Below are 9973 nucleotides of genomic sequence, written 5' to 3' on the forward strand. Positions count from 1 at the left end.
ACACATTTTAATTCTACACATACCTATATGACCTGGAGAAGTAATTAAAATTTCAAATATGTCTTTCTTTCTTTCGTTTATGATTATAACAACTATTTACTGATAAAAAATTAATATTAATCATGAATATAAGCTAAAGAAGTATCGCACTGGCTCTCCCTTTCAAACAAATAAATAAACTGTGTTACAAGCTCCACCTTTGAAAATTTGATTTCCGGAAACTTCTGTGATGAATGATTATTTGAAAATTCCAGATTTTTTCCGGAGCACAATCAACCCTGGATAATTCAAACAAAGATTAATTAAAAGAAAAAATGTATTATCACGACGCTTTTTTCGTATGTATTCCAAAACCTTACAGAAAACTGAAATGCATAAATACTTCTAAAATTCCTCTAACTCAAGTAAAATAAAAACTTTAAATTGTCTCATTTTCTTGGACGTTTAAAATGTAGCAACATATGCTTCGATGGCTACCGAGCTGACTAAAGAATGAATTCCCATTTTAAGTGAAAACATGTACCTTCTTTTAACATTTTAAAAGCAGCTGTCTTAGTTCTTTTAAAACATTATTTAAGCCTGCAAAACCTTTTTTTAAAATATAAATATTGTAATTTTAGTGTTTAACAATTTTTAGTGTTTAACGATTTTCCTGACATAATAAATTAATCCTTATCTTTATGCGCTGCTTTTAAGCACTTAACTTTTGCTTTTTTCTGTATGTCTTATAATTTTCTCGGTTACAGAAACCATAATTTTCAAATATTTATTATACAGTTTGCTAGAAGTTGTTAGATATTTTGTATTTACCGAACTGATCGGTTATTTAGAGAGTAAGTCCAAATCAATTTCTAATTTATGTTCAGAATTATTAATATCTGATATAATATACATCGTATCTAATTAAGCGTGATTACTTGTAATAGAGCTACAAAATGAGAAAGTGAATTCCAATTTAATTATATCTCACATAACTTGTTAAAAAAGGGATTTATTTTTTGCTCCAATAGCATTTTAACTATTAATCGATAAAATTAAGATGCTGTAAATTTATTATATTTCAAGAGTAATTTAGTTTAAAGTAATATTCTTTTTCAATACCTTATTTCATGTTTTAGGGGTAAAGTAAGAAACACACACGCAATACATTTTAATTAGATTCACAAGAATAAGAAAATTACATATAAAGTATAAATAATAATAATAAAATTGTAAGTATAAATAAAATTATAAGTATAAATAGAATTATAAGTATAAATAAAATATGAGTATAAATAAAGTATAATGAAATATAATTAATATAAAAAATATAATTAAACATTTTAGTAAGTTAACTTGGCCGCCTTTACAGTTCTCGTTTATTTCTTCGAAAATAATCTTCTTTCAATGGAACTTTCTCACTCAAACCTCCCCTGTGACGTGAATTGTTGAACATCATAACATGCGGCGAACCTTTCAGTTTATAGAAGATTTTAAATCAAATTGTTCTTGAATATGTAGGAGTAAATTTAGTGTACGTTGGAGACTGTAACGAAATGACAGGGGTGGCGTACGTTCAATTATAACATACCATCATCTTCTAAACAGTTTTGCGACTTGTCGATTTTAACTCTCACTTTTCCAAGTATCTTAAGATCCTGTAAATAAATAACACTATATTACCTCTTTATAACATGCTTTTACAATTCATAATGTTTGCAAAAGTTTTGTTTCTTATTCATAGAGTAGAGAAGAAAAGACAACTTCAGAAAAGTGACTGCCATACCCTCTCGAGACCACCATATTGTGTGGTCCAAGGCCAAATGCTTTCCCTCTACCGTAACTGAATAAGGGTACTTTTAATTATACCATTAATCTCGTCAAAATTTTACGAACAAGTGTACTCGAAAAATCATTTTTATCTTTACCTGTAACATTAGCATAATAATGATCTCTTTGAAAACCATTTAATAAATTATATCAGAACAATTAAACATATGTATGAAATGTTGACCAAATTATTATGGCAAAACTTTTACCGTTAAACCATCAGTTTCAACTGTTTTTTTTTAACTAATACAATTATTTTTAAAGAGATGTGAACTCGTAATTTATTGTTTTTTTTTGTCTGATTAAATGTAGTGATTGTTAATATGGCATTATTACGCTTGTTCAAAAGACTAACAATTTTTTTATGTTTAACTAATTATTCATTAAATTTAATTCAATATATTTTTTCATAATACCTTGAAGTGAATTTTATTTGTTTTTTTATAAGTACGTATATTCGTTTACATTTATTTTATTTCTGTAAGAAATAAATGTTTGGTTTTATTTTTATTAAAAAAACATAATACCTAGATAATTTTCTATCCATCTTCCCCTAACCCCATTATTTACATGTTAAGACAGCCTCGTTTAGCGCTGTTTCGCATTACGCTCCATTTTGATAGAACGTATCTTACGCGTTGAACGGGGTCTTACTGTACTCTGTCTTTTTCTTAATGCATAATTCTTTTATACGTTACTTCTATTTTTCTTATGCGTTATCATTTTGGCGCCTTTCTTAACGTGTTACTTTTCCTTACGCATAAAAATTTCATGTTTAACTGATAAGCTTTATTTTATTTTGCATGTTGCTTCTACACCTTACCTCAAAGTGTATTTTTTCTTCTTGTATATGACTTCGACATTTTTATGCGTTCCTTTTCTCATGCGTTACGTTTACGTGTTATTTTTTTAATGCGTTATTGTATACTATTATTTACCTTAAACTTCATGCTGCTCCTTACAATACATTTTAAGCGTCATTTTTATTGCTTATTACATTATTATTTTACATTGCTTTGCGCGTTTTACATTTTGGCTAAATTATTTTAAATTGCTTTACATTACTTTACATTTAAAGCTTTGGTTTATACTTTCCTATATATTTCACGGTATCTTACCCTTTATTTGCTTCGCGCTTTTCATTATACTTTACACTTTTCTTTATATTTTATGCGTTACTTACGGTATACTTTATATTATGTTTAACTTTTTTCTATACTTCGCATTTTATACTTTACTCTTTTAGTTTACCCGGTACTTTACTCTTTACTAATCTTTATTCTTTCAATAATTTCTACTTATACTTTAAAGAGTAAAATGTTTAGTGAAGTAAAAAGTATGCATTCCTTATATTTTAAGCTTTACTTTATACAAGTATTTTATACATTACTATTTTACTATTTATATTAATTTTTGCACTCTATTTCATGCTTAAATTTACTTTAATTTGGTTTTCGCATGATTTAATATAGGGATGATTCAGTAAAACATTATGTAATTTATGCTTCTAATTTACTAATTTAATGTTTTTTTTTTTAATGAAAAATAAGATCATAATCGAAGAAAACTCGATTTAGTAATTCTTAGTTATTTATGACCAAAAAATTCATTTATTTTAGGCTTTTTAATTTTATTTTATTTTTNAACTGCAAATTGTCCAACAGCCTAGGGATTTCAAATTCAACAATTAGTCCAGCAACAGGGCTATAGCAAGTTCAGTAATCAGAATCATTCAATCTACAAAACTAATAAACTCTTCCGAGCTTAAAACTAGTTTAAGATACATGAATGTAGCAATTTACCTTATTAACTAGTTGAATGCCATGGGGGTCACCGGTGACCGGCCCTGAGTTTGTTCGTAGATCCACGGGGGTCATCGGTGAAGCCAAGATTATAAGAAGCACATAATTCGAGTAAATTTTTAATACTTTTAATTTTTTGATACGAGGGGCATAAGAAAGTAAGTTTCCCTATTTTTTTTCAAAGAAGGACTCATACTTTCAGGAACATATTTATTGGCAACAAGTACAGCAATGTTTCAGCTACTTTTCTACATAGCCACCACCACTATTGGGACACTTGTCGTATCGTGGAATCAACTTTTGTATCCCTCTGTCGTAGAACTCTGCCGCCATTGAATGGAACCAGCGTGTGACAGACGTCTTCAACTCTACGTTCTTGCCAAAACGCTTACCGGAGGACAGGAATTACTTGAGGTGCACGAAAAGGTGAAAATCGCTGGGAGCAAGATCAGGGATGTAGGGTGGATGATCAAACAACTCCCAGCCAAATTCTGTCAAAACATCTGCGCGTCGAGCCGTATGTGGACGAGCATTTTAAAACTGCTTACACCAGCGATGCGCCATCTACTTACTCAAGATGTTCGGCCCATAGACCTGACGATGAATTTCAATTTTCGCAATGCTTTGCGCACTCAAGAACTTTATCACTGACCGAACCTCGCAGGTGGCAGGAGAAGGAATAAAAGCTTCCAAAGCTGCTGGAACGAGGAGGGACCTCTTCGGCTGGCATATGATTCATATGTCAGGGATTTATTACGCATGCGCAATTGACACGGCTAATTACGCTTACTTTAAAGGAGAAAACATCGGGAAACTTACTTTCTGGAGGCGTCTCGTATTATTATCGCTACTAAAATGGCTTGAAGAAATTAATGCAATATATACTGAGAAAATAATTCTGGCCAGACGAGCAAGCCATGTAAAATTAGCGTGGCATTCAAGGTGTTAATACTACAGGTGATTAATCTCGAGATGGTTTTATTCTCTTTATTAGAAAGCACAGTTCCCTATCAGGACTTGTTACAATTAATTAGTCACCTATAATTCATTGATTAAAAAATCATTTAGAATAAATTTAAGGATGCAATCATATTTTAAGCTTTACTTTATACAAGTATTATACATTACTACTATGTACAATTCTTATTTTACTATTTATATTAAATTTTGCACTTTATTTCATGCTTAAATTTACTTTAATTTGGTTTTGGCGTGATTTAATATCGGGATGATTCAGTAAAACGTTATGTAATTTATGCTTCTAATTTACTAATTTGTTTTTTTAATGAAAAATAAGATCATAATCGAAGATACGGCAAAAAAAACTCTACTTAGTAATTCTTAGTTATTTATGACTAAAAAATTCATTTATTTTAAGCTTTTTAATTTAATTTTTTTTTACCTCATTTTAGGACTATGTCAAAATGAACAAGGTTTAACCGCAGTTCAATAAATATAATACTTTGCTACTTTGAGATTTAATTTAAAACGTTTATTTTACTTGGATAATGTTACCATTCTTTATCAAGACTTTTCAATAAAACGTTTAATAATTTACCACGTTGAATGCCATGGGGGTCACCGGTGACCGGCCCTGAGTTTGTTCGTAGAGCCACTGGAGTCACCGGTGAAGCGAGGATAATAAGAAACACATAATTCGAGTAAATTTTTAATACTTTTAATTTTTTTATACGAAGGGCATAAAGAAAGTAAGTTTCCCTATTTTTTTTCAAAGAAGAACTCATACTTTCAGGAACATATTTATTGGCAACAAGTACAGCAATGTTTCAGCTACTTTTCTACATAGCCACCACCAGAATTGGGACACTTGTCGTATCGTGGAATCAACTTTTGTATCCATCTGTCGTAGAACTCTGCCGCCAGTGAATGGAACCAGCGTGCGTGTGACAGACGTCTTCAGCTCTACGTTGTTGCCAAAACACTCACCGGAGGACAGGAATTTCTCGAGGTGTAAGAAAAGGTAAAAATCGCTGGGAGCAAGATCAGGACTGTAGAGTGGATGATCAAACAACTCCCAGCCAAATTCTGCCTAAACATCTGTGCGTCGAGCCGTATGTAGACGAGCATTGGAAAACTGCTTACACCAGCTACGCACCATCTGCTTACTCAAGATGTTCGGCTCATAGACATGAGAATGAATTTCAATTTTCGCAATGCTTTGCGCATTCAAGAACTTTATCACTGACCGAACCTCGCAGGTGGCAGGAGAAGAATAAAAGCTTTCATTTCGGACCACTGCCACTACGGTGCTGGTACGAGCAGGGACCTCTTCGGCTGGCATATGATTCATAGTTCAGGGATCTATTAAGCATGCGCAGTTGATATAGCTAATTACGTTTACTTTAAAGGAATAAACATCGGGAAACTTACTTTCTGGATGCGTCTCGTATTACTATCGCTACTAAAATGGTTTGAAGAAATTACTGCAATATATACTGAGAAAATCATTCTGGCCAGACGGGCAAGCCATGTAAAATTAGCGTGGCATTCAACGTGTTAATACTACAGGTGATTAATCTCGAAATGGTTTTATTCTCTTTATTAGAAAGCACAGTTCCCTATCAGGATTTGTTACAATTAACATTGTCACCTATAATTCATTGATTAAAACATTTTAATTTTTCTTCAGTCCTCGTCAAGATTTTGAACATTTCCAGCAGGAAATTTAATCATTTCACAGGGTAGCTACAAAATACAGTTACACGAAAAAATGTAATTAATTTTAATCAATTGGCAAAACAATTTCTCTCTCACTGTTCCTGTGATTGGCGCTTTCTATAAGTGCAGACGATTCTTGCTTAAAGCAAAGCATTTAGAATAATTTTAAGGATGGAATCGAAAGGACTGAAGTTTAAAAAGCTTTTCGATCACGGATTTTCTGCAGGTAGAAATCTGCAAGCAATTTAAATCTCTAGGGTATAATAGAGCATATATATATATATAACTATAAATCGATTATTGGATACTAAAAGCTGCAAAGATCAACCCAGGTCAGGTAGTCCACGCTCCTTTCGCACAAAAATGAGCATTTTAAAACTCCTGATAAGATACAAAAAAATCCACAGAGCCCTACTAATAAAATGGTTGTAGAAGTGAGTGAGAGTCTTTCTCAAAAGAAAAGTTCAAGGTTTGACAACTGCTCAAAAATTAAAAAAAGTTACGATGGTGCAAGAAATCGCTTGACCGACACAGTAACAAATTGTTAACAGAATAGTCTTTTCTGAATTGTAAATATTTTGCATACAATAAAGTTATAATGCTAAAAATAATGTTGTTTATTCAGCAACCTTCGATGCTATACCTGAAAGTGTAAGAACTTTTCAACGCTTTCAGCACAAGAATTCTGTTATGGTTTGGGTTGCAGTGCCAAATAACGGAAAATTTTTCTCTAAAATTCATCGATAACGGGGTAACATCGAAAGTCAATGCCGAATATTACAAAAAGGAAGTATTGGCTACACATGCTGACAGATTATATACCAAAAAAGCATGGATATTTTAGCAAGATTCTGCACCGTCACACCGAGCCAAAACAACATGGTTTGGTTCCATGTCAATTGTCTCAAATTTATTAAGCAAGAAGATTGTCCCTCTTCTTCACTAGATCTTAATCCTCTAGACCAGTGTTCTAGACCAGTATCAAATGGTAACGGTCGCCCATTTCATTGAACCTGAATTTAAATTCCTAGGTTTATACACCAAATTAAGAATATCTTCGCTCCATTAAAATTTTATTTATTTCAAAAAAAGGGATCCCCGAAGGTAGTGACATAAATTTTTTAATGCTTGTAATGTATCATTGTCTCCGATTACCCGCAGATGGAACCGTCTCATTGCAAAGAAACAAGCTCAGGGTTCTCATTGATTTAACGTTCTAGCAAGTTAAAATGTTAAATCACTTTATGTTTATTTTTTGGTGTACTGTATTTTATTTTGAAGGAATGTTGAAATACAATTAAAGTACAATTAATAAAGCAAAATAATATAAGATATAAACTATCAACGCCCCCCCCCCTCCACAGTGGTAAAATTATCTAACGTTGACTGGTCCGCAGTGATAAGAAGGTTGGGGAAGAGTGCTCTAGACTATTGTGTTTGGGGTATTTTAGAGTCTAAAGTGAATGCTGAGCAGCACAGACGCCCCCCATAGCTTTTTTTATTGTGTGAATGGGACCAATTACCTCTTAATTCAGGCCGCCATCGGACAATGGCGCAGGAGATTATCTTTAGCAATCGATAAAGATGGAGGTCTGTTCGAATAAAAATTTTTTTAAGGCAAACTTCCATTTATAGTGTTCATCATATATTTATCATTTTCAATTTAATATCTATACAACAAAATGATTCGATATTTGTAACAGTCGCAGCCACCCTGTAATTTGCATGTATCGCGTTATTTTTTGCGTACCCTTTCCTTATTTCCTGATTTAACTTGATTGGAAGGTCCAGAACAATTTTCTGAACGAAAACAATTGTTTTATTGTTTGAGTTTTTGACATATAAGTTGTCTAGGCTAAGTTTTGGACGCAAATTCTTTTTAGTATACGAAATGAGGATTGATGTCTTTATTTATATAGCGTATTCTCTTTGTTTTCTTGAAAATTTATATAAATGTTGGAGTGCTTATATAAATGAACATGAAAATTATTAAACTCTTCTTTTATATTACTTACCGTTAAAAAGCTAAGATGTCGAATCATCGTTGAATTTGTAGTTCATGAACTTTTCGAAAGCTGAAAAAACATCACATATTTATTATTATTATTATTACATTAATACTTATGCAACATTATAGGGATCTTTCAAGCATTATGCAAGGACATAAAGGGGGTAGGGTTTGAGATTTTTTTTTCTTTTTCAGACAAGTGGCAGGTGGGATGTGAGCCACGCTTGCGAAAGACATTTAAATCACATCATTTTTAAAATAAAATTTCTTTTAAAAAAATAGCAATTAAAATAACTTAATTAACAAATTTAAAATAAAAGTTGGACAACAATTGCTGTTACGTGTTTCATAGATCAAGATTTTTAACAGAAAAACAGAAATAATTAATACTCTTCACTAAAATGAATTGAGGTATCTACTAATTTTAATTTTTGAAAAGTTACCTTGTTTATTTGAATTCTAAAATTAGATTATTTCAGTAAGAGCCAAAATTAGAGCAAGATAGTGCGTTGTTACTTTCTTACTTAAGTATAAGACGTGATTTGCTTATTTTACATTAAGCTTCACTTTATGTTTTATGCTTTACTTTATATCTTACGCTGTAATTTATACTTCACGTTTTACTTAACCTTCTAATTTCCACTTCACACGCATTTTATTTTACATTTAATTCTACGCTTACTTTTTAGTTTGTACAATTTTTACATTATGTTTTCCACTTTTTACTTTACGCGTTACTTTACTAGTTGTTTACTTCGCATTTTATGATTTAATTTATACTTCACATTCTATTTTACTTCATACTTTTATTTATGCTTTGTTTACTTCACGCTTCTATTTCATACTGTACTTTAAACTATGCTGTATTTTTTACTACATTATATTTTAGAGTCTTCTTTACTTTATTATATTTTACATTTTAATATAATTTTTACTTCATGCATTGTTTTATACTTCAAGCTTTATTTTATTCTCTACATGATAGTTTCTTTTATAATTTTTTGCTTTATATTATTCGACATTCAATTTTATAGTTAATGCTTTATTTTACACTTTACTGTATATACTCTTCACTTGAATTTACTTTTATTTGCTTTACACGTTTCTTAATATTTTACTCATTTTATTAAGTTATGCTTGACTTTTTTATATACTTCCCTTTTTGTAGTTTCAGAGTTTTACTTTATGTTTATTTAACTCCGTATTTTTTACTTACGCTTTTTTTTTAAAAAAATTTACTTTTTGCTTCACTTTACCTCACTCTTTACATACCACTTTACATTATACTTCATATTTTAAACGCTTTAACTTTTCCTGATAGTTCACATTTTACTACTCTTTTTTCTCTGCTATAATTTCTGCTTAATATTTTATGTTTCGTTTCATTTTACGCTTTTTTTTGTTTTACTTCATTGTACTAAACACATATTCTACTTCATTAAATATTTTACTTTTTACACCTTCTATTTTCGCTTCACTTTATGCTTTATGCATTACTGTGCGCTATTTTAATTTTTACGTTTTACTTTACTTTGTACTTACTTATTTTTATTTGCTCAAATTATTTTGATTGCGAATCATTTATTAATCAGACGCTTCAATATAACATTTGCATCAATAATTCACTAATTTCATCTTTTTTTCACGCAAAATTAATTCGAAGATACGACAAAAA

General features: G+C 30.8%; 1 long non-coding RNA gene across 1 annotated transcript; it reads right to left on the reverse strand.

Annotated features, from left to right (window-relative positions):
• Positions 1 to 1135: 1135 nt before the first annotated feature.
• Positions 1136 to 8370, reverse strand: LOC139425096 (uncharacterized). The gene is made up of 2 exons (XR_011636289.1): positions 8306 to 8370; positions 1136 to 1637 (listed from the first exon to the last, which is right to left on the reverse strand). It is a non-coding gene; the product is annotated as an uncharacterized lncRNA (long non-coding RNA).
• Between the last annotated feature and the right edge of the window lie 1603 nt (positions 8371 to 9973).

Source organism: Parasteatoda tepidariorum, chromosome 2, assembly GCF_043381705.1.
Source record: "Parasteatoda tepidariorum isolate YZ-2023 chromosome 2, CAS_Ptep_4.0, whole genome shotgun sequence".
Classification (NCBI taxonomy): Eukaryota; Metazoa; Arthropoda; class Arachnida; order Araneae; family Theridiidae; genus Parasteatoda; species Parasteatoda tepidariorum.